This window comes from Carassius carassius, chromosome 8, assembly GCF_963082965.1.
Source record: "Carassius carassius chromosome 8, fCarCar2.1, whole genome shotgun sequence".
Lineage (NCBI taxonomy): Eukaryota > Metazoa > Chordata > Actinopteri > Cypriniformes > Cyprinidae > Carassius > Carassius carassius.
The window spans coordinates 34689656-34716582 of NC_081762.1; the positions used below are offsets into that span (position 1 = coordinate 34689656).

Here is a 26927-nt window from a genome sequence, read left to right on the forward strand (position 1 = left end):
AACCAAAACTCGATCGGTGAAAAAATGGAGAAAAAACCCGGTGAGAAACCAGGCTCAGTCGGGGAGACAGTTCTCCTCTGGTCAGAAGAAACCAGCAAATCAGCTCCAGGCTGCAGAAAAGTCAGACTGTGCAGAAGAATCATCTGTTTCCTGTGGTCTTGTCCTGGTGGTCGTCTGAGACAAGGTCTTTACAGGGGATCTGTATCTGGGGCTCATCTAGTTGTCCCGGTCTCCGCTGTGTTTCAGGGCCATAGAGGTCCTTTCTAGGTGTTGATCAACCATCTTGTCTGGATACTGACTGGATCCGGGTGACTGAAGCGGCCCACTGATCTGGATACAGACTGGATCTGGTGGCTACGTTGACCTCGGAATAAGGGATTTCTTTAAAAGACTCTTTTATTCATATAAGATTTTCTCCAACTTTTCAGATGGAGGCATGAGAAAGAGATTGCCTTGATTGGGCTTAGTGGTTTACCAGAGGCATCGCACAGGCCGGAGTGGTCGTAGACGCAGCTCGAGTTTCTCTTCATTGTCGCATAAATCTTTCGCCTTTTACTAAAGATTTCCATGGAGGGGAACTTTTGCGAGTGACCTGTATTTTTGGGTGCTCTGCTCACAGCAGAGCTACACCGAAATGTCAAGAGCAGAATCAATTTGGCCGTCCGCCAACACGCTGCAGGAGGGCGTGCCACTGGTCTTCGTCTGTATTTGCACTCTCTGCGTTTGCGCTGTCAGCACTTAATGTTTATTTAGCTGGCATGGGAAGGCAGCACTTTCTTGTACGTGACGGGATGCAAACTCTGGAAGGCTCTCTTTAGTGACGGTCCAAACAAAGATCTCATCAGCTCCTCTAGCCCTATCGGCGACTCGTGCACTTCGAGCCTTCTTAACGACGGCGCAAGTGGCTGACTGCTGACTGCGTTGGTGGTATAGTGGTGAGCATAGCTGCCTTCCAAGCAGTTGACCTGGGTTCGATTCCCGGCCAACGCATGTCCTTTGGCTCGGGCTGATGTCGAAGCAGAACTCCTTCTGTGACCTGTGGCTCCTCCCAAAACTTTTGGATGGATCGTTCGGAAGCCGAAAATAGCTAGCTCTCCCCGTCGGGGAATCGAACCCCGGTCTTCCGCGTGACAGGCGGAGATACTGTCCACTATACCAACGAGGAGCTGCGCATGCTGCCGTTTCTCCCCCAACCGACGCTACTGCACCGACATAACTGAACAATGCATGGCTTTTTCTGACGCTGACACAGCCCTAGCACCGTCAAATTCCGGATGGACCCATCATTAGCTAAAGTCGCATAACATTTGGAACACTACCCGTTGCAGGGGTCATTGTTTGGACTCTTTTTTTTTTTAAATTGCGCTTTAAACAAAAAGGATTGTGTCAATGCAACTGAACAACATAAATTAGGAACACAGTGCGTCAATAAAGCAAAATGACAGTTAAAGGCATTTCGTCATTGAAATCGGTGATGTCATCATTCAGCTAAGTTCAGTTTAAATAGTATCTGTGCAATAATTTGCAATCAAGTCAACGTTATCGCTGTACATGAAGTGTCCCCAGCTATGCCTGCCAGAGGCGACAGAGGCAAGGAACCAAAACTCGATCGGTGAAAAAATGGAGAAAAACCCGGTGAGAAACCAGGCTCAGTCGGGGAGACAGTTCTCCTCTGGTCAGAAGAAACCAGCAAATCAGCTCCAGGCTGCAGAAAAGTCAGACTCTGCAGAAGAATCATCTGTTTCCTGTGGTCTTGTCCTGGTGGTCGTCTGAGACAAGGTCTTTACAGGGGATCTGTATCTGGGGCTCATCTAGTTGTCCCGGTCTCCGCTGTGTTTCAGGGCCATAGAGGTCCTTTCTAGGTGTTGATCAACCATCTTGTCTGGATACTGACTGGATCCGGGTGACTGAAGCGGCCCACTGATCTGGATACAGACTGGATCTGGTGGCTACGGTGACCTCGGAATAAGGGATTTCTTTAAAAGACTCTTTTATTCATATAAGATTTTCTCCAACTTTTCAGATGGAGGCATGAGAAAGAGATTGCCTTGATTGGGCTTCTGGTTATTGGTGGACCGAGTGGACTTTTGTGAGTTTTACTGCTCCCTTTTGGAGTGGGGGGGGGGGAGGGGCTGACGAAACGCATGTGGGCAGGCGTCGTCACCCTTGATGACCCTTGGCGAGCGTAGTGGTTTACCAGAGGCAGCGCACAGGCCGGAGTGGTCGTAGACACAGCTCGAGTTTCTCTTCATTGTCGCATAAATCTTTCGCCTTTTACTAAAGATTTCCGTGGAGGGGAACTTTTGCGAGTGACCTGTATTTTTGGGTGCTCTGCTCACAGCAGAGCTACATCGAAATGTCAAGAGCAGAATCAATTTGGCCGTCCGCCAACACGCTGCAGGATGGCGTGCCACTGGTCTTCGTCTGTATTTGCACTCTCTGCGTTTGCGCTGTCAGCACTTAATGTTTATTTAGCTGGCATGGGAAGGCAGCACTTTCTTGTACGTGACGGGATGCAAACTCTGGAAGGCTCTCTTTAGTGACGGGTGCAAACAAAGATCTCATCAGCTCCTCTAGCCCTATCGGCGACTCGTGCACTTCGAGCCTTCTTAGCGACGGCGCAAGTGGCTGACTGCTGACTGCGTTGGTGGTATAGTGGTGAGCATAGCTGCCTTCCAAGCAGTTGACCCGGGTTCGATTCCCGGCCAACGCATGTCCTTTGGCTCGGGCTGATGTCGAAGCAGAACTCCTTCTGTGACCTGTGGCTCCTCCCAAAACTTTTGGATGGATCATTCGGAAGCCGAAAAGAGCTAGCTCTCCCCGTCGGGGAATCGAACCCCGGTCTTCCGCGTGACAGGCGGAGATACTGTCCACTATACTAACGAGGAGCTGCGCATGCTGCCGTTTCTCCCCCAACCGACTCTACTGCACCGACATAACTGAACAATGCATGGCTTTTTCTGACGCTGACACAGCCCTAGCACCGTCAAATTCCGGATGGACCCATCATTAGCTAAAGTCGCATAACATTTGGAACACTACCCGTTGCAGGGGTCATTGTTTGGAATCTTTTTTTTTTTTAAATTGCGCTTTAAACAAAAAGGATTGTGTCAATGCAACTGAACAACATTAATTAGGAACACAGTGCGTCAATAAAGCAAAATGACAGTTAAAGGCATTTCGTCATTGAAATCGGTGATGTCATCATTCAGCTAAGTTCAGTTTAAATAGTATCTGTGCAATAATTTGCAATCAAGTCAACGTTATCGCTGTACATGAAGTGTCCCCAGCTATGCCTGCCAGAGGCGACAGAGGCAAGGAACCAAAACTCGATCGGTGAAAAAATGGAGAAAAAACCCGGTGAGAAACCAGGCTCAGTCGGGGAGACAGTTCTCCTCTGGTCAGAAGAAACCAGCAAATCAGCTCCAGGCTGCAGAAAAGTCAGACTGTGCAGAAGAATCATCTGTTTCCTGTGGTCTTGTCCTGGTGGTCGTCTGAGACAAGGTCTTTACAAGGGATCTGTATCTGGGGCTCATCTAGTTGTCCCGGTCTCCGCTGTGTTTCAGGGCCATAGAGGTCCTTTCTAGGTGTTGATCAACCATCTTGTCTGGATACTGACTGGATCCGGGTGACTGAAGCGGCCCACTGATCTGGATACAGACTGGATCTGGTGGCTACGTTGACCTCGGAATAAGGGATTTCTTTAAAAGACTCTTTTATTCATATAAGATTTTCTCCAACTTTTCAGATGGAGGCATGAGAAAGAGATTGCCTTGATTGGGCTTGTGGTTATTGGTGGACCGAGTGGACTTTTGTGAGTTTTACTTCTCCCTTTTGGAGTGGGGGGGGGGGGGGGGCTGACGAAACGCATGTGGGCAGGCGTCGTCACCCTTGATGACCCTTGGCGAGCGTAGTGGTTTACCAGAGGCATCGCACAGGCCGGAGTGGTCGTAGACGCAGCTCGAGTTTCTCTTCATTGTCGCATAAATCTTTCGCCTTTTACTAAAGATTTCCATGGAGGGGAACTTTTGCGAGTGACCTGTATTTTTGGGTGCTCTGCTCACAGCAGAGCTACATCGAAATGTCAAGAGCACAATCAATTTGGCCGTCCGCCAACACGCTGCAGGAGGGCGTGCCACTGGTCTTCGTCTGTATTTGCACTCTCTGCGTTTGCGCTGTCAGCACTTAATGTTTATTTAGCTGGCATGGGAAGGCAGCACTTTCTTGTACGTGACGGGATGCAAACTCTGGAAGGCTCTCTTTAGTGACGGGTCCAAACAAAGATCTCATCAGCTCCTCTAGCCCTATCGGCGACTCGTGCACTTCGAGCCTTCTTAACGACGGCGCAAGTGGCTGACTGGTGACTGCGTTGGTGGTATAGTGGTGAGCATAGCTGCCTTCCAAGCAGTTGACCTGGGTTCGATTCCCGGCCAACGCATGTCCTTTGGCTCGGGCTGATGTCGAAGCAGAACTCCTTCTGTGACCTGTGGCTCCTCCCAAAACGTTTGGATGGATCGTTCGGAAGCCGAAAAGAGCTAGCTCTCCCCGTCGGGGAATCGAACCCCGGTCTTCCGCGTGACAGGCGGAGATACTGTCCACTATACCAACGAGGAGCTGCGCATGCTGCCGTTTCTCCCCCAACCGACACTACTGCACCAACATAACTGAACAATGCATGGCTTTTTCTGACGCTGACACAGCCCTAGCACCGTCAAATTCCGGATGGACCCATCATTAGCTAAAGTCGCATAACATTTGGAACACTACCCGTTGCAGGGGTCATTGTTTGGACTCTTTTTTTTTTTTAAATTGCGCTTTAAACAAAAAGGATTGTGTCAATGCAACTGAACAACATTAATTAGGAACACAGTGCGTCAATAAAGCAAAATGACAGTTAAAGGCATTTCGTCATTGAAATCGGTGATGTCATCATTCAGCTAAGTTCAGTTTAAATAGTATCTGTGCAATAATTTGCAATCAAGTCAACGTTATCGCTGTACATGAAGTGTCCCCAGCTATGCCTGCCAGAGGCGACAGAGGCAAGGAACCAAAACTCGATCGGTGAAAAAAATGGAGAAAAAACCCGGTGAGAAACCAGGCTCAGTCGGGGAGACAGTTCTCCTCTGGTCAGAAGAAACCAGCAAATCAGCTCCAGGCTGCAGAAAAGTCAGACTGTGCAGAAGAATCATCTGTTTCCTGTGGTCTTGTCCTGGTGGTCGTCTGAGACAAGGTCTTTACAGGGGATCTGTATCTGGGGCTCATCTAGTTGTCCCGGTCTCCGCTGTGTTTCAGGGCCATAGAGGTCCTTTCTAGGTGTTGATCAACCATCTTGTCTGGATACTGACTGGATCCGGGTGACTGAAGCGGCCCACTGATCTGGATACAGACTGGATCTGGTGGCTACGGTGACCTCGGAATAAGGGATTTCTTTAAAAGACTCTTTTATTCATATAAGATTTTCTCCAACTTTTCAGATGGAGGCATGAGAAAGAGATTGCCTTGATTGGGCTTCTGGTTATTGGTGGACCGAGTGGACTTTTGTGAGTTTTACTGCTCCCTTTTGGAGTGGGGGGGGGGGAGGGGCTGACGAAACGCATGTGGGCAGGCGTCGTCACCCTTGATGACCCTTGGCGAGCGTAGTGGTTTACCAGAGGCAGCGCACAGGCCGGAGTGGTCGTAGACACAGCTCGAGTTTCTCTTCATTGTCGCATAAATCTTTCGCCTTTTACTAAAGATTTCCGTGGAGGGGAACTTTTGCGAGTGACCTGTATTTTTGGGTGCTCTGCTCACAGCAGAGCTACATCGAAATGTCAAGAGCAGAATCAATTTGGCCGTCCGCCAACACGCTGCAGGATGGCGTGCCACTGGTCTTCGTCTGTATTTGCACTCTCTGCGTTTGCGCTGTCAGCACTTAATGTTTATTTAGCTGGCATGGGAAGGCAGCACTTTCTTGTACGTGACGGGATGCAAACTCTGGAAGGCTCTCTTTAGTGACGGGTCCAAACAAAGATCTCATCAGCTCCTCTAGCCCTATCGGCGACTCGTGCATTTCGAGCCTTCTTAGCGACGGCGCAAGTGGCTGACTGCTGACTGCGTTGGTGGTATAGTGGTGAGCATAGCTGCCTTCCAAGCAGTTGACCCGGGTTCGATTCCCGGCCAACGCATGTCCTTTGGCTCGGGCTGATGTCGAAGCAGAACTCCTTCTGTGACCTGTGGCTCCTCCCAAAACTTTTGGATGGATCATTCGGAAGCCGAAAAGAGCTAGCTCTCCCCGTCGGGGAATCGAACCCCGGTCTTCCGCGTGACAGGCGGAGATACTGTCCACTATACTAACGAGGAGCTGCGCATGCTGCCGTTTCTCCCCCAACCGACTCTACTGCACCGACATAACTGAACAATGCATGGCTTTTTCTGACGCTGACACAGCCCTAGCACCGTCAAATTCCGGATGGACCCATCATTAGCTAAAGTCGCATAACATTTGGAACACTACCCGTTGCAGGGGTCATTGTTTGGAATCTTTTTTTTTTTTAAATTGCGCTTTAAACAAAAAGGATTGTGTCAATGCAACTGAACAACATTAATTAGGAACACAGTGCGTCAATAAAGCAAAAGTGAGTGAGTGAAGTGAAGTGACATTCAGCCAAGTATGGTGACCCATACTCAGAATTTGTGCTCTGCATTTAACCCATCCGAAATGCACACACACAGAGCAGTGAACACACACACACACACACTGTGAGCACACACCCGGAGCAGTGGGCAGCCATTTATGCTGCGGCGCCCAGGGAGCAGTTGGGGGTTCGATGCCTTGCTCAAGGGCACCTAAGTCGTGGTATTGAGGGTGGAGAGAGCACTGTACATGCACTCCCCCCACCCACAATTCCTGCCAGCCCGGGACTCGAACTCACAACCTTTCGATTGGGAGTCCGACTCTCTAACCATTAGGCCACGACTTCCCTAAAGACTTCCCTAAAAATGACAGTTAAAGGCATTTCGTCATTGAAATCGGTGATATCATCATTCAGCTAAGTTCAGTTTAAATAGTATCTGTGCAATAATTTGCAATCAAGTCAACGTTATCGCTGTACATGAAGTGTCCCCAGCTATGCCTGCCAGAGGCGACAGAGGCAAGGAACCAAAACTCGATCGGTGAAAAAATGGAGAAAAAACCCGGTGAGAAACCAGGCTCAGTCGGGGAGACAGTTCTCCTCTGGTCAGAAGAAACCAGCAAATCAGCTCCAGGCTGCAGAAAAGTCAGACTGTGCAGAAGAATCATCTGTTTCCTGTGGTCTTGTCCTGGTGGTCGTCTGAGACAAGGTCTTTACAAGGGATCTGTATCTGGGGCTCATCTAGTTGTCCCGGTCTCCGCTGTGTTTCAGGGCCATAGAGGTCCTTTCTAGGTGTTGATCAACCATCTTGTCTGGATACTGACTGGATCCGGGTGACTGAAGCGGCCCACTGGTCTGGATACAGACTGGATCTGGTGGCTACGTTGACCTCGGAATAAGGGATTTCTTTAAAAGACTCTTTTATTCATATAAGATTTTCTCCAACTTTTCAGATGGAGGCATGAGAAAGAGATTGCCTTGATTGGGCTTGTGGTTATTGGTGGACCGAGTGGACTTTTGTGAGTTTTACTTCTCCCTTTTGGAGTGGGGGGGGGGGGGGGGGGGCTGACGAAACGCATGTGGGCAGGCGTCGTCACCCTTGATGACCCTTGGCGAGCGTAGTGGTTTACCAGAGGCATCGCACAGGCCGGAGTGGTCGTAGACGCAGCTCGAGTTTCTCTTCATTGTCGCATAAATCTTTCGCCTTTTACTAAAGATTTCCATGGAGGGGAACTTTTGCGAGTGACCTGTATTTTTGGGTGCTCTGCTCACAGCAGAGCTACATCGAAATGTCAAGAGCACAATCAATTTGGCCGTCCGCCAACACGCTGCAGGAGGGCGTGCCACTGGTCTTCGTCTGTATTTGCACTCTCTGCGTTTGCGCTGTCAGCACTTAATGTTTATTTAGCTGGCATGGGAAGGCAGCACTTTCTTGTACGTGACGGGATGCAAACTCTGGAAGGCTCTCTTTAGTGACGGGTCCAAACAAAGATCTCATCAGCTCCTCTAGCCCTATCGGCGACTCGTGCACTTCGAGCCTTCTTAACGACGGCGCAAGTGGCTGACTGGTGACTGCGTTGGTGGTATAGTGGTGAGCATAGCTGCCTTCCAAGCAGTTGACCTGGGTTCGATTCCCGGCCAACGCATGTCCTTTGGCTCGGGCTGATGTCGAAGCAGAACTCCTTCTGTGACCTGTGGCTCCTCCCAAAACGTTTGGATGGATCGTTCGGAAGCCGAAAAGAGCTAGCTCTCCCTGTCGGGGAATCGAACCCCGGTCTTCCGCGTGACAGGCGGAGATACTGTCCACTATACCAACGAGGAGCTGCGCATGCTGCCGTTTCTCCCCCAACCGACACTACTGCACCAACATAACTGAACAATGCATGGCTTTTTCTGACGCTGACACAGCCCTAGCACCGTCAAATTCCGGATGGACCCATCATTAGCTAAAGTCGCATAACATTTGGAACACTACCCGTTGCAGGGGTCATTGTTTGGACTCTTTTTTTTTTTTAAATTGCGCTTTAAACAAAAAGGATTGTGTCAATGCAACTGAACAACATTAATTAGGAACACAGTGCGTCAATAAAGCAAAATGACAGTTAAAGGCATTTCGTCATTGAAATCGGTGATGTCATCATTCAGCTAAGTTCAGTTTAAATAGTATCTGTGCAATAATTTGCAATCAAGTCAACGTTATCGCTGTACATGAAGTGTCCCCAGCTATGCCTGCCAGAGGCGACAGAGGCAAGGAACCAAAACTCGATCGGTGAAAAAAATGGAGAAAAAACCCGGTGAGAAACCAGGCTCAGTCGGGGAGACAGTTCTCCTCTGGTCAGAAGAAACCAGCAAATCAGCTCCAGGCTGCAGAAAAGTCAGACTGTGCAGAAGAATCATCTGTTTCCTGTGGTCTTGTCCTGGTGGTCGTCTGAGACAAGGTCTTTACAGGGGATCTGTATCTGGGGCTCATCTAGTTGTCCCGGTCTCCGCTGTGTTTCAGGGCCATAGAGGTCCTTTCTAGGTGTTGATCAACCATCTTGTCTGGATACTGACTGGATCCGGGTGACTGAAGCGGCCCACTGATCTGGATACAGACTGGATCTGGTGGCTACGGTGACCTCGGAATAAGGGATTTCTTTAAAAGACTCTTTTATTCATATAAGATTTTCTCCAACTTTTCAGATGGAGGCATGAAAAAGAGATTGCCTTGATTGGGCTTGTGGTTATTGGTGGACCGAGTGGACTTTTGTGAGTTTTACTGCTCCCTTTTGGAGTGGGGGGGGGGCTGACGAAACGCATGTGGGCAGGCGTCGTCACCCTTGATGACCCTTGGCGAGCGTAGTGGTTTACCAGGGGCAGTGCACAGGCCGGAGTGGTCGTAGACACAGCTCGAGTTTCTCTTCATTGTCGCATAAATCTTTCGCCTTTTACTAAAGATTTCCGTGGAGGGGAACTTTTGCGAGTGACCTGTATTTTTGGGTGCTCTGCTCACAGCAGAGCTACATCGAAATGTCAAGAGCAGAATCAATTTGGCCGTCCGCCAACACGCTGCAGGAGGGCGTGCCACTGGTCTTCGTCTTTATTTGCACTCTCTGCGTTTGCGCTGTCAGCACTTAATGTTTATTTAGCTGGAATGGGAGGGCAGCACTTTCTTGTACGTGACGGGATGCAAACTCTGGAAGGCTCTCTTTAGTGACGGGTCCAAACAAAGATCTCATCAGCTCCTCTACCCCTATCGGCGACTCGTGCACTTCGAGCCTTCTTAGCGACGGCGCAAGTGGCTGACTGCTGACTGGGTTGGTGGTATAGTGGTGAGCATAGCTGCCTTCCAAGCAGTTGACCTGGGTTCGATTCCCGGCCAACGCATGTCCTTTTGCTCGGGCTGATGTCGAAGCAGAACTCCTTCTGTGACCTGTGTCTCCTCCCAAAACTTTTGGATGGATCGTTCGGAAGCCGAAAAGAGCTAGCTCTCCCCGTCGGGAAATCGAACCCCGGTCTTCCGCGTGACAGGCGGAGATACTGTCCACTATACTAACGAGGAGCTGCGCATGCTGCCGTTTCTCCCCCAACCGACGCTACTGCACCGACATAACTGAACAATGCATGGCTTTTTCTGACGCTGACACAGCCCTAGCACCGTCAAATTCCGGATGGACCCATCATTAGCTAAAGTCGCATAACATTTGGAACACTACCCGTTGCAGGGGTCATTGTTTGGACTCTTTTTTTTTTTTAAATTGCGCTTTAAACAAAAAGGATTGTGTCAATGCAACTGAACAACATTAATTAGGAACACAGTGCGTCAATAAAGCAAAATGACAGTTAAAGGCATTTCGTCATTGAAATCGGTGATGTCATCATTCAGCTAAGTTCAGTTTAAATAGTATCTGTGCAATAATTTGCAATCAAGTCAACAATATCGCTGTACATGAAGTGTCCCCAGCTATGCCTGCCAGAGGCAACAGAGGCAAGGAACCAAAACTCGATCGGTGAAAAAAATGGAGAAAAAACCCGGTGAGAAACCAGGCTCAGTCGGGGAGACAGTTCCCCTCTGGTCAGAAGAAACCAGCAAATCAGCTCCAGGCTGCAGAAAAGTCAGACTGTGCAGAAGAATCATCTGTTTCCTGTGGTCTTGTCCTGGTGGTCGTCTGAGACAAGGTCTTTACAGGGGATCTGTATCTGGGGCTCATCTAGTTGTCCGATAGAGCTAGAGGTGTTTCAGGGCCATAGAGGTCCTTTCTAGGTGTTGATCAACCATCTTGTCTGGATACTGACTGGATCCGGGTGACTGAAGCAGCCCACTGATCTGGATACAGACTGGATCTGGTGGCTACGGTGACCTCGGAATAAGGGATTTCTTTAAAAGACTCTTTTATTCATATAAGATTTTCTCCAACTTTTCAGATGGAGGCATGAGAAAGAGATTGCCTTGATTTGGCTTGTGGTTATTGGTGGACCGAGGGGACTTTTGTGAGTTTTACTCCTCCCTTTTGGAGTTGGGGGGGGGCTGACGAAACGCATGTGGGCAGGCGTCGTCACCCTTGATGACCCTTGGCGAGCGTAGTGGTTTACCAGAGGCAGCGCACAGGCCCGAGGGGTCGTAGACACAGCTCGAGTTTCTCTTCCATGTCGCATAAATCTTTCGCCTTTTACTAAAGATTTCCGTGGAGGGGAACTTTTGCGAGTGACCTGTATTTTTGGGTGCTCTGCTCACAGCAGAGCTACATCGAAATGTCAAGAGCAGAATCAATTTGGCCGTCCGCCAACACACTGCAGGAGGGCGTGCCACTGGTCACAGTCTGTATTTGCACTCTCTGCGTTTGCGCTGTCAGCACTTAGTGTTTATTTAGCTGGCATGGGAAGGCAGCACTTTCTTGTACGTGACTGGATGCAAACTCTGGAAGGCTCTCTTTAGTGACGGGTCCAAACAAAGATCTCATCAGCTCCTCTAGCCCTATCGGCGACTCGTGCACTTCGAGCCTTCTTAGCGAAGGCGCAAGTGGCTGACTGCTGACTGCGTTGGTGGTATAGTGGTGAGCATAGCTGCCTTCCAAGCAGTTGACCTGGGTTCGATTCCCGGCCAACGCATGTCCTTTGGCTCGGGCTGATGTCGAAGCAGAACTCCTTCTGTGACCTGTGGCTCCTCCCAAAACTTTTGGATGGATCGTTCGGAAGCCGAAAAGAGCTAGCTCTCCGCATCGGGGAATCGAACCCCGGTCTTCCGCGTGACAGGCGGAGATACTGTCCACTATACTAACGAGGAGCTGCGCATGCTGCCGTTTCTCCCCCATCCGACGCTACTGCACCGACATAACTGAACAATGCATGGCTTTTTCTGACGCTGACACCGCCCTAGCACCGTCAAATTCCAGATGGACCCATCATTAGCTAAAGTCGCATAACATTTGGAACACTACCCGTTGCAGGGGTCATTGTTTGGACTCTTTTTTTTTTTTTTTAAATTGCGCTTTAAACAAAAAGGATTGTGTCAATGCAACTGAACAACATTAATTAGGAACACAGTGCGTCAATAAAGCAAAATGACAGTTAAAGGCATTTCGTCATTGAAATCGGTGATGTCATCATTCAGCTAAGTTCAGTTTAAATAGTATCTGTGCAATAATTTGCAATCAAGTCAACAATATCGCTGTACATGAAGTTTCCCCAGCTATGCCTGCCAGAGGCGACAGAGGCAAGGAACCAAAACTCGATCGGTGAAAAAATTGAGAAAAAACCCGGTGAGAAACCAGGCTCAGTCGGGGAGACAGTTCCCCTCTGGTCAGAAGAAACCAGCAAATCAGCTCCAGGCTGCAGAAAAGTCAGACTGTGCAGAAGAATCATCTGTTTCCTGTGGTCTTGTCCTGGTGGTCATCTGAGACAAGGTCTTTACAGGGGATCTGTATCTGGGGCTCATCTAGTTGTCCGATAGGGCTAGAGGTGTTTCAGGGCCATAGAGGTCCTTTCTAGGTGTTGATCAACCATCTTGTCTGGATACTGACTGGATCCGGGTGACTGAAGCGGCCCACTGATCTGGATACAGACTGGATCTGGTGGCTACGGTGACCTCGGAATAAGGGATTTCTTTAAAAGACTCTTTTATTCATATAAGATTTTCTCCAACTTTTCAGATGGAGGCATGAGAAAGAGATTGCCTTGATTTGGCTTGTGGTTATTGGTGGACCGAGGGGACTTTTGTGAGTTTTACTCCTCCCTTTTGGAGTTGGGGGGGGGGGCTGACGAAACGCATGTGGGCAGGCGTCGTCACCCTTGATGACCCTTGGCGAGCGTAGTTGTTTACCAGAGGCAGCGCACAGGCCCGAGGGGTCGTAGACACAGCTCGAGTTTCTCTTCATTGTCGCATAAATCTTTCGCCTTTTACTAAAGATTTCCGTGGAGGGGAACTTTTGCGAGTGACCTGTATTTTTGGGTGCTCTGCTCACAGCAGAGCTACATCGAAATGTCAAGAGCAGAATCAATTTGGCCGTCCGCCAACACGCTGCAGGAGTGCGTGCCACTGGTCATCGTCTGTATTTGCACTCTCTGCGTTTGCGCTGTCAGCACTTAGTGTTTATTTAGCTGGCATGGGAAGGCAGCACTTTCTTGTACGTGACGGGATGCAAATTCTGGAAGGCTCTCTTTAGTGACGGGTCCAAACAAAGATCTCATCAGCTCCTCTAGCCCTATCGGCGACTCGTGCACTTCGAGCCTTCTTAGCGAAGGCGCAAGTGGCTGACTGCGTTGGTGGTATAGTGGTGAGCATAGCTGCCTTCCAAGCAGTTGACCCGGGTTCGATTCCCGGCCAACGCATGTCCTTTGGTTTGGGCTGATGTCGAAGCAGAACTCCTTCTGTGACCTGTGGCTCCTCCCAAAACTTTTGGATGGATCGTTCGGAAGCCGAAAAGAGCTAGCTCTCCCCGTCGGGGAATCGAACCCCGGTCTTCCACATGACAGGCGGAGATACTGTCCACTATACTAACGAGGAGCTGCACATGCTGCCGTTTCTCCCCCAACCGATGCTACTGCACCGACATAACTGAACAATGCATGGCTTTTTCTGACGCTGACACAGCCCTAGCACCGTCAAATTCCGGATGGACCCATCATTAGCTAAAGTCGCATAACATTTGGAACACTACCCGTTGCAGGGGTCATTGTTTGGACTTTTTTAATTGCGCTTTAAACAAAAAGGATTGTGTCAATGCAACTGAACAACATTAATTAGGAACACAGTGAGTCAATAAAGCAAAATGACAGTTAAAGGCATTTCGTCATTGAAATCGATGATGTCATCATTCAGCTAAGTTCAGTTTAAATAGTATCTGTGCAATAATTTGCAATCAAGTCAATGATATCGCTGCACATGAAGTGTCCCCAGCTATGCCTGCCAGAGGCGACAGAGGCAAGGAACCAAAACTCGATCGGTGAAAAAATGGAGAAAAAACCCGGTGAGAAACCAGGCTCAGTCGGGGAGACAGTTCTCCTCTGGTCAGAAGAAACCAGCAAATCAGCTCCAGGCTGCAGAAAAGTCAGACTGTGCAGAAGAATCATCTGTTTCCTGTGGTCTTGTCCTGGTGGTCGTCTAAGACAAGGTCTTTACAGGGGATCTGTATCTGGGGCTCATCTAGTTGTCCCGGTCTCCGCTGTGTTTCAGGGCCATAGAGGTCCTTTCTAGGTGTTGATCCACCATCTTGTCTGGATACTGACTGGATCCGGGTGACTGAAGCGGCCCACTGATCTGGATACAGAATGGATCTGGTGGCTACGGTGACCTCGGAATAAGGGATTTCTTTAAAAGACTCTTTTATTCATATAAGATTTTCTCCAACTTTTCAGATGGAGGCATGAGAAAGAGATTGCCTTGATTGGGCTTGTGGTTATTGGTGGACCGAGGACAGAGCTACATCAAAATGCAATAGCAGAATCAATTTGGCCGTCCGCCAACACGCTGCAGGAGGGCGTGCCACTGGTCATCGTCTGTATTTGCACTCTCTGCGTTTGCGCTGTCAGCACTTAGTGTTTATTTAGCTGGCATGGGAAGGCAGCACTTTCTTGTACGTGACGGGATGCAAACTCTGGAAGGCTCTCTTTAGTGACGGGTCCAAACAAAGATCTCATCAGCTCCTCTAGCCCTATCGGCGACTCGTGCACTTCGAGCCTTCTTATCGACGGCGCAAGTGGCTGACTGCTGACTGCGTTGGTGGTATAGTGGTGAGCATAGCTGCCTTCCAAGCAGTTGACCCGGTTTCGATTCCCGGCCAACGCATGTCCTTTGGCTCGGGCTGATGTCGAAGCAGAACTCCTTCTGTGACCTGTGTCTCCTCCCAAAACTTTTGGATGGATCGTTCAGAATCCGAAAAGAGCTAGCTCTCCCCGTCGGGGAATCGAACCCCGGTCTTCCGCGCGGGAGCCGAAAATAGTTAAGCTTAACTTCTCTTAACTTTTCCCATTCATTCTCTATGGTAGTGCTTAACACTACGGATGCAATATATTTGTGGCCACACGTAGATTTCCTGGCGCTGTTTCGCCTCTTCCGTGGCGGGGAATTTAAGAAGCCTGGTGTCATCTGTCAATCATTCGTAGTGAGTGGAGGAGGGGAGGAGACCAGTTTCACGATCGGAGAGATATCTGTTTACCGAATTGTTGTACAAAACAAAACAAGTTTGCTGGCAAGCATTTACTGTCTAAACTACCGTCGCAAAAGTTTTACCTCAGATGACCGCTGTTTTTACGTAAGAGTTCGAGATCAACGCAATTAACGTTAAGCGAGAAGGTAAGTTAAGTTAAATGCTACGTTACTTTAGCAATATTAACTTTCTGTATTGTAAATACATTATCATATAAATGACATGTATATTCTCATGTAATGGTATTGTTAATTGTGTTGAATGGTTTGTGATGTTAGGAAATATTAAACCAAACTCATAGTTGAACATACAGCAGTTATTTTATATAATTGTTATAGTTTCTTTGTAAGAGTGAAGGTTTCATAATTGATCTCTAAGTACTTAAAAATGTTTTTTTGAAAATGTTAACAATGCAATATGATACTCATAATGTAATTAATATGTATTACACACATATTACATTTATTACATATATATTCTATATTATTATATATATTACATTGTACTTGGCTGGCCTGGGAACGCCTCGGTGTCCCCCCAGAAGAGCTGGAGGAAGTGTCTAGGGAGAGGGAAGTCTGGGGTTCTCTGCTTAGACTGCTGCCCCCGCGACCCGGCCCTGGATAAGCGGAAGAAGATGGATGGATGGATGGACATTGTACTTGTGCAATTTAATGGTATAATTTAAACTGTGTGTATATAAAACAACATTTTTAATTAGTTAAACTTGTTTTAATATATACATGTATACATTTTCATAATGAATATTTTATATACGTACTCATATATTGAGTGGATTAAATAAATATTAAATAACACAAATTTATAAGTCTCTTATGCTCTAAGGCTGCATTTATTAAGCTAAAAAACTGTAATATTATGAAATATTATGGCAAGTTAAAATAACTTATATATAATAATATATATATATATATATATATATATATATATATATATATATATATATATATATATTACTGCTGCTGATAACTGTCTTATTTCACTATATTAAGTATTTTTATGTGGCCATGATTTCAGAACTGCAACATGAAGAAAACAGTTTTTTTCCCCGGGAGATACAAGGTGTCTTTCAGGAAAGGCCCATCAGGCCATTTACGCCGGGACCCATCAGAAGAGGCAAAAAAAATTAAAGACAACCCTTCACTGCAGAACAAGTCAACACCTCAAAGAGAAGATCTGGTCAGGATGAATGCCCGTTCTGTTGTCTTACAGAGAGGAGGGGATGTCTCTCACAAGCAAGAGGTGTTGGGAGAATACATTCTACAGTTTGGCAAATACAAGGGCCAGTCTTTCAGGTGGTTACTAGAGAATGATGTCGGCTATGCTTTGTACCTGTCCAATAAGGTTGAGGAAGAAGAAAAGGCTGGGCAGTTCAACCCAGAGGGTCCTTGCAAAGATAGTCTAATTTCCTTTATTGAATACTCAAGAAGCTTTAAGGAAATTGATGATCTTAAACGGTATCTGTCTCAAAGGCCAGATTCATTGCCAGTTTTGATAGAGGAAGACAATACTGTTGGATTTGGAACAAGAGCTCAAAACACTTGGAGACAAATTTGGGATACCAGGGCAGATGGATATGCTTTCTTTATAATGAAGCAGAAGTGTGTTCCAGGCAGCAAAATGTACAACTTGCAGCAGTATCTTTTAAAACAGCAGCAACAACAGCTGACAATAAACACTCCTCCGTTGCCCTCACCATCAGCTTCCACTGCAAGACCACTTGTTCCTTCCAGTACTGCTTCTGATCAGCCTGGTAAGTTAATAAAATTCATGCAAATTTGCTTATATTGTTACTTAAAGCCTACTGATCCATTGATTTTGTTTTATAGTGATGGAGGAGGATGAAGAACTGGAGAGGATAATGCTGAGTCTGTCTCCAACAAAGTATCTCACAAAGCTGAGTAAGTGAATCAAGAGTCACGTCATGTGTGTTATACAGAGTCATTTCAAGTTCAGCATGTTTTTGACACATGCAATTGCACATACTGTAGCAAAAATGTTCAAATTATGCTTAATTTTCAGGATCATCTGCAGCCACGGAATCCACACACTTGTCTACAGCAGGTTACTTTCCAAATCAGATTCAGAGGCTTATTCTGTTACATACAGACTTATCCTCTATTTCTGAATTTAATTATCTTATTTGTTGCTTTGGCAGTGTTCTTGCCTGTTCTAAAAAACATGTTTTTTTTTGTTCTAACTATAATTAAGGGTTGAACATACCAGTGGTGAGGGTGAGTGCACTTCATGAATTGTATGCATTGTATTTAAAGTGTCATTTGTTGTTATAAGTGGAATGTTTACTTACAGACTTTTGAACATTATTAGAATTTGCATTCCTAGAATAAATAGAATGATAGAATAAACAATGATTCATGCATTACATTAAATGAGTCATTTAATGTAGTCAAGACAATTAAATACACATCTTGTACATTCAGTGTTTTAATATATTTTTTATTTCCTCCTTGTGCTGTTCCATGCAGGTCTGCCACAGCCTCCATCAACATCAGTTCCTGTGTGTAGGCCTTCTTCACGGGGTGAAGGCTCTGTACCACCTGCAGCAACACAATCAACACCGGCACCAATGCCATCTGCACTGACTGAAGCCCCTGTTCTCAGCTACAAAAAAGGTAAAGACAGTTAAATACACATCATGTGCAATCATTGTTAATACACACACACACACATATATATATATATATATATATATATATTTTTTTTTTTTTTTTTGTGTTCCATCCAGTTCTGTCGACATCACATGCAGTCTCTAGTTCTCCCAGTCCCAGTATGCCTTCTTCACAGACTGATGGGCCTGTACCACCTCCTGCTGCACAATCAGCACCTACAGCTCCTGCATCAATGCCTTCTGTACAGAAAGAAGCACCTGTTCCTAGCTACTTGCAAGATATCAGCCGCTGGAACTGCTCTCTTCATCAAAGAATTTGGATGAAGACAGAGATGGAATCCATGGGGCTCTGGCCAGGATCACACCCAGTAAGACACCTCATGAATATGGTCTCCTTGTGGCGCTATCCACCTCAGCCTGAGCTTATAGAGACAAACACTGGCCTTCCATCACCCAAATACTTCCAACTCCATCCATTTTTCATTTGGAAACCTGAGCACAGTATAATGGAAAGGCTTAGGAACAATTACATCCTGCCTTGTCTTTACAGATGTCAAAATCCAAATGTTGTGTCCTCTGGTGTGGGAAGACCCAGAGTGATCCTTGGTACTACTGGGCAATTTTACATCCTTGCTTCACGTCTGTGTTGTAAGGCATGCAAAAGATACTGGTTTGCTGATAAACCTCAGTGGCTGGACATTCTACCACAGCGATTCAGAAACGTCTTGCCAGCCTTCCTCACCCATAAGAAGGCAATCTGTAAAACAGTGATGGATGAACTGAGGCGCTCTGGAAAATCCCCTAATGACATGGCCAACCAGCTGTCTGAGGTGCTTCACCTTAAATTTGAAAGAGCACATCTGGCTTACCTTCTCAGTGTGCAGAATGTCAGGGATGCTGAAGCAGGGATGTATGGTCAGAAAACCATCACTGGGGCACTGAGGAAGGATGACACACCTGCACCGTTTGGGGATTACGGAGACACTGATGGGTGGAATGGGGTGTCTGTCTCTGCACACTATTTAATAGAGTGCCTCCTTCATGAATATCAGCGGCAGGAAGCAGCTCTCACTCAGCTCCTACAAGGCACTTTTGGACAGGTGTTCAGGTCAGATCACACACGCAAAGTTGCTAGAAAAGTGACCCTCTTATCTGGCACAATGTCATCCTATGCTGTGATGAACGAGAACTGGATGATTCTGTCCTGGGTGATGCTGCAGAGTGAAAGTGAGCAGTCATTGGCGTCAATGTACTGTGGGCTATCCAATCGCTACAGTGCTGCTGGTATTCCCAAGGCCAAGTACCAGTGGGTGGACAGGTATAAATCATCACATCTAACCAAACATTACATCAAGTGGTGTAAGCAAAGGTTATGAATACATTAAAATGTATTTTTCTTTCTCCTTTATGTACTTAGGGACTGCTGTGCCGCTTTCAGAGTGATGGACCCAGGACCTTATGAGCACCAGCAGTGGGAAGCCTGGAGGACCACAGAAGCTATTGTGGCAGAGGTTACATCAGGAAACCTCAAGAATTTACATGCCGCTTGCAGGAAGTTCAACGAGGACATGGTTGTTAAACTGGACTTGTTTCAATGTATGCGGCGGTTCACCAGGGAGTGTGTTTCGGAGCACCATCCTCTGTATGGCTCCTTCTGCCAGTTCCTCTCTTCTGCCTTCTCTGTAGTTGATCAGAGTGACCTGGAGAAACTGAAGAACGCATACAGATTCTGTGGTATCGAGCCTGCTAATCCCACCAAGCTGCACATCAGAGAGCACTGCAGGACAAAAGTGCCACATCCCAGAGAGCTGGTTCAAAGGGTGGAAGAAGTGTTACACCATTTCTATCTGGCAAAGGATCCCAACAACATCTTCCTTTTCAAACCCTCAATGTTAAAATTATGGTGGATTCAGCGTATCCACATCCTTAGAGGCTGCCTGAGTGATCCTGAGGTGGAGGAAGGAATCCTCTACAGATATGGTGGAACCCTACAGCTGAATCATGTCAAGGGTGATGGAGCTGCTGTGCCGATTTGGATCCCTGTGAGAGGCACTTCACAGCAGGAGGGGTTTCATTTCCACCAGACTCAGTGGGTAACAGGCAATCGTGTCTCTCCTGAGTTGTTCCAAGCACAGGGTATGACTGGTGTGGCACGCTGGAATTATCAGCGGCTGGTGGACCTGAAGCAGCCTGGGGTTGTCTTACCTGGAGTGTTTGACCCTGTTTTGATGATGGAGTTAAACAGGGCATCTATAAGAGTGACAGGGCAACCCAAATATCCAGCCTTGCACATCTCCAGCAGGGACACAGGAGAGAGGTTTGGCCTGCAATACGTGGAGCCAGGTTGTCGACCTGTGCCTCTTGACTTTGACAAGCACAAAAGCAGGAAGACAGACCTAGGAGATGTGGAGATGCAAGAGGAGTCTTCATCTGGCGTTCCGTTTCCATTCCCATCTCAGGTAAGTCTTTAAAAAAATTGATAACAGTTTTTTTTAATAAAAATAATACATTTATAATTCTCACTTGCATATTGCACTCATTTTTTTAGGAATGCTTAAAGGATACCTCTTCTGCCGAGACCCCTCTTGCTGCAGAACCAGAGGCTACCTCACAGCCTGTCATTTTTCACCAGTTTCCTACACCAAGTGCTGTGACAGTGAAGGAACAAACATCTGAGGAGTGTCTTTTATTTGGAGGTAACTATATAATACATACAGGCGTCAATGTGTGTAATCTGTCTGCCTCATCTATGGACACAAAAAACAAATACTTAAGTTAGTAATTTTGTGAATCTCTTTTAGAACTCCCAAGCACATCACCACTGCCTGTAGCTGCTTCTCCCTGTGCTGCTCGCACTGGACCTATTAAGACCGGTGGCCGAGTTTTTGTGTTGGACCATAACAGATGGACGGATCCAATGAGAAATGCAATTGATGGTTTGCTGGCCAAGCATCATGGGAGCAAGGATCTCCTTACAAAGGTGGATGCTGAATATGCTGCTATGGTACAGAGTGCCTGTACTGACCCCAACAGCCTTCTGCATTCCACCACAAAGCAGCACATAAGCAGGTACATAAAACACCTTGCTAAAAAAAAGAACACTAATGCTTCTCTCAACACCAGCCCAGAAAAGCTCTTGGAGACACAGCAGTTATGGAAGCGTCTTCACTCAGGCAGTGAAACAATCAGAGTCCCAGTGACAGTACTGCCACCTGCCCCAGTCAATCCACCTGCAAAGGCTGTTCCTGAGGCTGTCCCTCTGGACCAGACAGCGTTCGAGAAGATGGTGAAGGACATCATAGAGAAGCAGCAGGCAGTTCAGCAGCAACAACAATTGCAGGCGCTGCAAAAAAAGCAAACCAGATCCTGTTTAGCCTGTGGCCAGCCTAAGTCTCGATACATGGGTGATGGCTCCTCAATACATTTCTTCTATCAAGGTAGTGATGTTAAATACTTCTACTGCTCCAAGAAAGTATTTGACACATATTCAGCAGAGGGCCTGACCAACCCCAGAATGCCTTTTGAAGACTTTGCAGAGACTCCTTTTTTTCAGCGGGAACTGGAGGCCTCTAAGCAGAGAGGGGCAGCTAGGAAGAGGGTCACTGATGAGAGAAGCAAGCGGAAGTCAGCAGTAGAGCATCCTACTGGTCGTCTGTGCAGATTCTGCCACCTGCCACTGAAACAAGGACCCAACAGTCCTCATATTCACACTGGTTTACCTGGAGTGGCAGGCAAATACATTTACTGTCCTGCTAAAGTGTTTTCTCTTTACCAGGCTCAGGGAATGAGTGCAGAAATGTCATGGAGAGACTTTCAGCAGTCTCCATTCTATGAGACTGAGAAGCAGAGGTGGATAAAGGAAAAGAAAAAATGACTTCACTGTGCTACAAAACAGTATTTGAGATCTGGGCATGTCATTTGACAAAGACATTCCTTGCACAAGGTTGTGTATATATGTATATATATTTTGTTGCACTTGTAAAAATTTTTTATTAAAATTTGTTTGTTTTTTTAATTATTTCATTTATTTCCTTTTGTTCAATAAAATACCGAAATGATTATTTTATTCTATTGCATTGTATTTTAGTGGGGTTTTTATATTGTTGACTTGCATTGTTAATAACTGTTATAACTAAACTGTCTACATAATTATTTCATTTCTTGTTCCCCCCCCCCCCCCCCCGTTATCCACAACTTTAGATTATATTATCATTATTGTTGTTGTTGTTATTTAATCTATAATTGTAAATTATTTAATTTATTTCTGTTTTCTATTTCTGTTCATTAAAATACCAAAAGTAATATATTTTATTGTATTGCCTTGTATTTTAGTGTTTTTATTTTTATTTTATTGACTTGCATTATTTTATCTTGCCTCATAAACACTATATGTTAATAACTGTTGCTATTAAACTCTTTTTTAATTTAAAATATGTGTTTCTTGTATTTTCTCCCCCGTGTTATCCACAACTGTAGATTTTATTATTATTACTGTTGTTTAATCTGTAATTTTAAATTATTTATTCCCATTTGTGATCTTTAAAATACCTGAAACATTGGCCTTATTTGCATTGTTAGTGTTTTTTTTATAAGTAAATTTTATAGACTTGCGTTGTTATTATCTTGCTCAGATTTGAAAACACTAAATGTTAATCACTGTTACTATTAAATATACATAATTGTTCATAATTATTTAATTTAAAACACAATTTAATTGTTTTTCCTGTGTTCTCTCTTTTTATTATTGTTGTTGTTTAATATATAATTATTTAATGTTTATTTATTTAACTATTAAATATTTTGGTAAGTACTGTACTTTAATAATTAAATTTTTCAGTTTTATATAATATATGTATTACTGACCTATAGATAAAAATTAGAAACTTACTTTTTTGCTGTTATTGGTTATATTTCATATATATATATATGGGTTTTCTGTACATAGTTATACAAATATAAAATGAATTTCTCTTTAAAAATAAAGGCCTGAAACATTACCAAATGTTCTTTTTTAATTGTTCTAATTGTTCTATATTAAAAATAACTATTCCCTATTATAATGTAAATATTTATTAAGATTTATTAAGATATATTTATTTAATCATTATATATTTTGGTTAGTTTTTCTTATCATTTTTATAATAAGTATATAAGTAATTACTTTACTATAAATAAAATGGAAAACTTACTTTTTTGTGAGTGTTAGTTATATTACATATTTATGGGTTTTCTGTACACAGTTATACAAATATAAATAGATGTCTCTTTAAAAATAAAGGCCTGAAACATTATCAAAATATTATTTTTAATAATTCACAATTTTCTATATTAAAAATAAATTTGTTTCTTAAGATCGTTGCACATTTTTTACATCCTACAAAACAACAATTATTACAATATTTATTTTATCTTTGTTCACAAAGTTCGTTTATTATATGTTAATCGTACCAACAGTGTATCTAGATGAAAAAACGAATACAAACTAATTTAATGGTATTTGTGGCCGAGACGGGATTTGAACCTCTAATTCTGTGTATTTTTTTCGGCCCGCCTCCCTGGAATTGCCTTCGTTCCTATTGGCTAGTCAGCGCTCTACACCTATCCGCGACTGGCCTCCGCGTGACAGGCGGAGATACTGTCCACTATACTAACGAGGAGCTGCGCATGTTGCTGTTTCTCCCCCAACCGACGCTACTGCACTGACATAACTGAACAATGCATGGCTTTTTCTGACGCTGACACAGCCCTAGCACCGTCAAATTCCGGATGGACCCATCATTAGCTAAAGTGGGTCATTGTTTGGACTCCTCTTTTTTTTTTTTTTTTTTTTAAATTGCGCTTTAAACAAAAAGGATTGTGTCAATGCAACTGAACAACATTAATTAGGAACACAGTGCGTCAATAAAGCAAAATGACAGTTAAAGGCATTTCGTCATTGAAATCGATGATGTCATCATTCAGCTAAGTTCAGTTTAAATAGTATCTGTGCAATAATTTGCAATCAAGTCAACGATATCGCTGTACATGAAGTGTCCCCAGCTATGCCTGCCAGAGGCGACAGAGGCAAGGAACCAAAACTCGATCGGTGAAAAAATGGAGAAAAAACCTGGTGAGAAACCAGGCTCAGTCGGGGAGACAGTTCTCCTCTGGTCAGAAGAAACCAGCAAATCAGCTCCAGGCTGCAGAAAAGTCAGACTGTGCAGAAGAATCATCTGTTTCCTGTGGTCTTGTCCTGGTGGTTGTCTAAGACAAGGTCTTTACAGGGGATCTGTATCTGGGGCTCATCTAGTTGTCCCGGTCTCCGCTGTGTTTTAGGGCCATAGAGGTCCTTTCTAGGTGTTGATCCACCATCTTGTCTGGATACTGACTAGATCCGGGTGACTGAAGCGGCCCACTGATCTGGATACAGAATGGATCTGGTGGCTACGGTGACCTCGGAATAAGGGATTTCTTTAAAAGACTCTTTTATTCATATAAGATTTTCTCCAACTTTTTAGATGGAGGCATGAGAAAGAGATTGCCTTGATTGGGCCTGTGGTTATTGGTGGACCGAGGACAGAGCTACATCAAAATGCAATAGCAGAATCAATTTGGCCGTCCGCCAACACGCTGCAGGAGGGCGTGCCACTGGTCATCGTCTGTATTTGCACTCTCTGCGTTTGCGCTGTCAGCACTTAGTGTTTATTTAGCTGGCATGGGATGGCAGCACTTTCTTGTACGTGACGGGATGCAAACTCTGGAAGGCTCTCTTTAGTGACGGGTCCAAACAAAGATCTCATCAGCTCCTCTAGCCCTATCGGCGACTCGTGCACTTCGAGCCTTCTTAACGACGGCGCAAGTGGCTGATTGCTGACTGCGTTGGTGGTATAGTGGTGAGCATAGCTGCCTTCCAAGCAGTTGACCTTGGTTCGATTCCCGGCCAACGCATGTCTTTTGGCTCGGGCTGATGTCGAAGCAGAACTCCTTCTGTGACCTGTGGCTCCTCCCAAAACTTTTGGATGGATCATTCAGAAGCCGAAAAGAGCTAGCTCTCCCCGTCGGGGAATCGAACCCCGGTCTTCCGCGTGACAGGCGGAGATACTGTCCACTATACTAACGAGGAGCTGCGCATGTTGCTGTTTCTCCCCCAACCGACGCTACTGCACCGACATAACTGAACAATGCATGGCTTTTTCTGACGCTGACACAGCCCTAGCACCGTCAAATTCCGGATAGACCCATCATTAGCTAAAGTGGCATTACATTTGGAACACTACCCGTTGCAGGGGTCGTTGTTTGGACTCGTTTTTTTTTTTTTTTAAATTGCGCTTTAAACAAAAAGGATTGTGTCAATGCAACTGAACAACATTAATTAGGAACACAGTAATTCAATAAAGCAAAATGACAGTTAAAGGCATTTCGTCATTAAAATCGGTGATGTCATCATTCAGCTAAGTTCAGTTTAAATAGTATCTGTGCAATAATTTGCAATCAAGTCAACGATATCGCTGTACATGAAGTGTCCCCAGCTATGCCTGCCAGAGGCGACAGAGGCAAGGAACCAAAACTCGATCGGTGAAAAAATGGAGAAAAAACCCGGTGAGAAACCAGGCTCAGTCGGGGAGACACTTCTCCTCTGGTCAGAAGAAACCAGCAAATCAGCTCCAGGCTGCAGAAAAGTCAGACTGTGCAGAAGAATCATCTGTTTCCTGTGGTCTTGTCCTGGTCGTCGTCTAAGACAAGGTCTTTACAGGGGATCTGTATCTGGGGCTCATCTAGTTGTCCCGGTCTCCGCTGTGTTTCAGGGCCATAGAGGTCCTTTCTAGGTGTTGATCCACCATCTTGTCTGGATACTGACTGGATCCGGGTGACTGAAGCGGCCCACTGATCTGGATACAGAATGGATCTGGTGGCTACGGTGACCTCGGAATAAGGGATTTCTTTAAAAGAATCTTTTATTCATATAAGATTTTCTCCAACTTTTCAGATGGAGGCATGAGAAAGAGATTGCCTTGATTGGGCTTGTGGTTATTGGTGGACCGAGGACAGAGCTACATCAAAATGCAATAGCAGAATCAATTTGGCCGTCCGCCAACACGCTGCAGGAGGGCGTGCCACTGGTCATTGTCTGTATTTGCACTCTCTGCGTTTGCGCTGTCAGCACTTAGTGTTTATTTAGCTGGCATGGGAAGGCAGCACTTTCTTGTACGTGACGGGATGCAAACTCTGGAAGGCTCTCTTTAGTGACGGGTCCAAACAAAGATCTCATCAGCTCCTCTAGCCCTATCGGAGACTCGTGCACTTCGAGCCTTCTTAACGACGGCGCAAGTGGCTGACTGCTGACTGCGTTGGTGGTATAGTGGTGAGCATAGCTGCCTTCCAAGCAGTTGACCCGGTTTCGATTCCCGGCCAACGCATGTCCTTTGGCTCGGGCTGATGTCGAAGCAGAACTCCTTCTGTGACCTGTGGCTCCTCCCAAAACTTTTGGATGGATCGTTCGGAAGTCGAAAAGAACTAGCTCTCCCCGTCGGGGAATCGAACCCCGGTCTTCCGCGTGACAGGCGGAGATACTGTCCACTATACTAACGAGGAGCTGCGCATGTTGCTGTTTCTCCCCCAACCGACGCTACTGGACCGGCATAACTGAACAATGCATGGCTTTTTCTGACGCTGACACAGCCCTAGCACCGTCAAATTCCGGATGGACCCATCATTAGCTAAAGTCGCATAACATTTGGAACACTACCCGTTGCAGGGGTCATTGTTTGGACTTTTTTTAATTGCGCTTTAAACAAAAAGGATTGTGTCAATGCAACTGAACAACATTAGTTAGGAACACAATGCGTCAATAAAGCAAAATGACAGTTAAAGGCATTTCGTCATTGAAATCGGTGATGTCATCATTCAGCTAAGTTCAGTTTAAATAGTATCTGTGCAATAATTTGCAATCAAGTCAACGATATCGCTGTACATGAAGTGTCCCCAGCTATGCCTGCCAGAGGCGACAGAGGCAAGGAACCAAAACTCGTTCCTAAAAGTTAAATAATATTAAAAAATATATAAAAA

The 26927-nt window shown here is 45.6% G+C and overlaps 17 non-coding genes across 17 annotated transcripts; 11 read left to right on the plus strand and 6 right to left on the minus strand.

Annotated features, from left to right (window-relative positions):
* The first annotated feature begins 511 nt into the window (after positions 1–511).
* LOC132145969 (U5 spliceosomal RNA) lies at positions 512–626 on the plus strand. Its single transcript, XR_009434727.1, has one exon. It is a non-coding gene; the product is annotated as a U5 spliceosomal RNA (small nuclear RNA).
* A 467-nt stretch (positions 627–1093) lies between these two features.
* On the minus strand, positions 1094–1165 carry trnad-guc (transfer RNA aspartic acid (anticodon GUC)). Its single transcript has one exon. It is a non-coding gene; the product is annotated as a tRNA-Asp (tRNA).
* Positions 1166–2233: 1068 nt separating this feature from the next.
* LOC132145802 (U5 spliceosomal RNA) lies at positions 2234–2348 on the plus strand. The gene has a single exon (XR_009434567.1). It is a non-coding gene; the product is annotated as a U5 spliceosomal RNA (small nuclear RNA).
* A 293-nt stretch (positions 2349–2641) lies between these two features.
* trnag-ucc (transfer RNA glycine (anticodon UCC)) lies at positions 2642–2713 on the plus strand. The gene has a single exon. It is a non-coding gene; the product is annotated as a tRNA-Gly (tRNA).
* A 103-nt stretch (positions 2714–2816) lies between these two features.
* Positions 2817–2888, minus strand: trnad-guc (transfer RNA aspartic acid (anticodon GUC)). Its single transcript has one exon. It is a non-coding gene; the product is annotated as a tRNA-Asp (tRNA).
* Positions 2889–3958: 1070 nt separating this feature from the next.
* LOC132145970 (U5 spliceosomal RNA) lies at positions 3959–4073 on the plus strand. The gene has a single exon (XR_009434728.1). It is a non-coding gene; the product is annotated as a U5 spliceosomal RNA (small nuclear RNA).
* Positions 4074–4541: 468 nt separating this feature from the next.
* trnad-guc (transfer RNA aspartic acid (anticodon GUC)) lies at positions 4542–4613 on the minus strand. The gene has a single exon. It is a non-coding gene; the product is annotated as a tRNA-Asp (tRNA).
* A 1071-nt stretch (positions 4614–5684) lies between these two features.
* LOC132145803 (U5 spliceosomal RNA) lies at positions 5685–5799 on the plus strand. Its single transcript, XR_009434568.1, has one exon. It is a non-coding gene; the product is annotated as a U5 spliceosomal RNA (small nuclear RNA).
* Positions 5800–6092: 293 nt separating this feature from the next.
* Positions 6093–6164, plus strand: trnag-ucc (transfer RNA glycine (anticodon UCC)). Its single transcript has one exon. It is a non-coding gene; the product is annotated as a tRNA-Gly (tRNA).
* Positions 6165–6267: 103 nt separating this feature from the next.
* trnad-guc (transfer RNA aspartic acid (anticodon GUC)) lies at positions 6268–6339 on the minus strand. Its single transcript has one exon. It is a non-coding gene; the product is annotated as a tRNA-Asp (tRNA).
* A 1438-nt stretch (positions 6340–7777) lies between these two features.
* On the plus strand, positions 7778–7892 carry LOC132145971 (U5 spliceosomal RNA). The gene has a single exon (XR_009434729.1). It is a non-coding gene; the product is annotated as a U5 spliceosomal RNA (small nuclear RNA).
* Positions 7893–9497: 1605 nt separating this feature from the next.
* LOC132145804 (U5 spliceosomal RNA) lies at positions 9498–9612 on the plus strand. Its single transcript, XR_009434569.1, has one exon. It is a non-coding gene; the product is annotated as a U5 spliceosomal RNA (small nuclear RNA).
* Positions 9613–11219: 1607 nt separating this feature from the next.
* On the plus strand, positions 11220–11334 carry LOC132146044 (U5 spliceosomal RNA). Its single transcript, XR_009434794.1, has one exon. It is a non-coding gene; the product is annotated as a U5 spliceosomal RNA (small nuclear RNA).
* Positions 11335–12945: 1611 nt separating this feature from the next.
* Positions 12946–13060, plus strand: LOC132145805 (U5 spliceosomal RNA). The gene has a single exon (XR_009434570.1). It is a non-coding gene; the product is annotated as a U5 spliceosomal RNA (small nuclear RNA).
* A 286-nt stretch (positions 13061–13346) lies between these two features.
* Positions 13347–13418, plus strand: trnag-ucc (transfer RNA glycine (anticodon UCC)). The gene has a single exon. It is a non-coding gene; the product is annotated as a tRNA-Gly (tRNA).
* Positions 13419–24912: 11494 nt separating this feature from the next.
* On the minus strand, positions 24913–24984 carry trnad-guc (transfer RNA aspartic acid (anticodon GUC)). Its single transcript has one exon. It is a non-coding gene; the product is annotated as a tRNA-Asp (tRNA).
* A 1397-nt stretch (positions 24985–26381) lies between these two features.
* trnad-guc (transfer RNA aspartic acid (anticodon GUC)) lies at positions 26382–26453 on the minus strand. Its single transcript has one exon. It is a non-coding gene; the product is annotated as a tRNA-Asp (tRNA).
* Between the last annotated feature and the right edge of the window lie 474 nt (positions 26454–26927).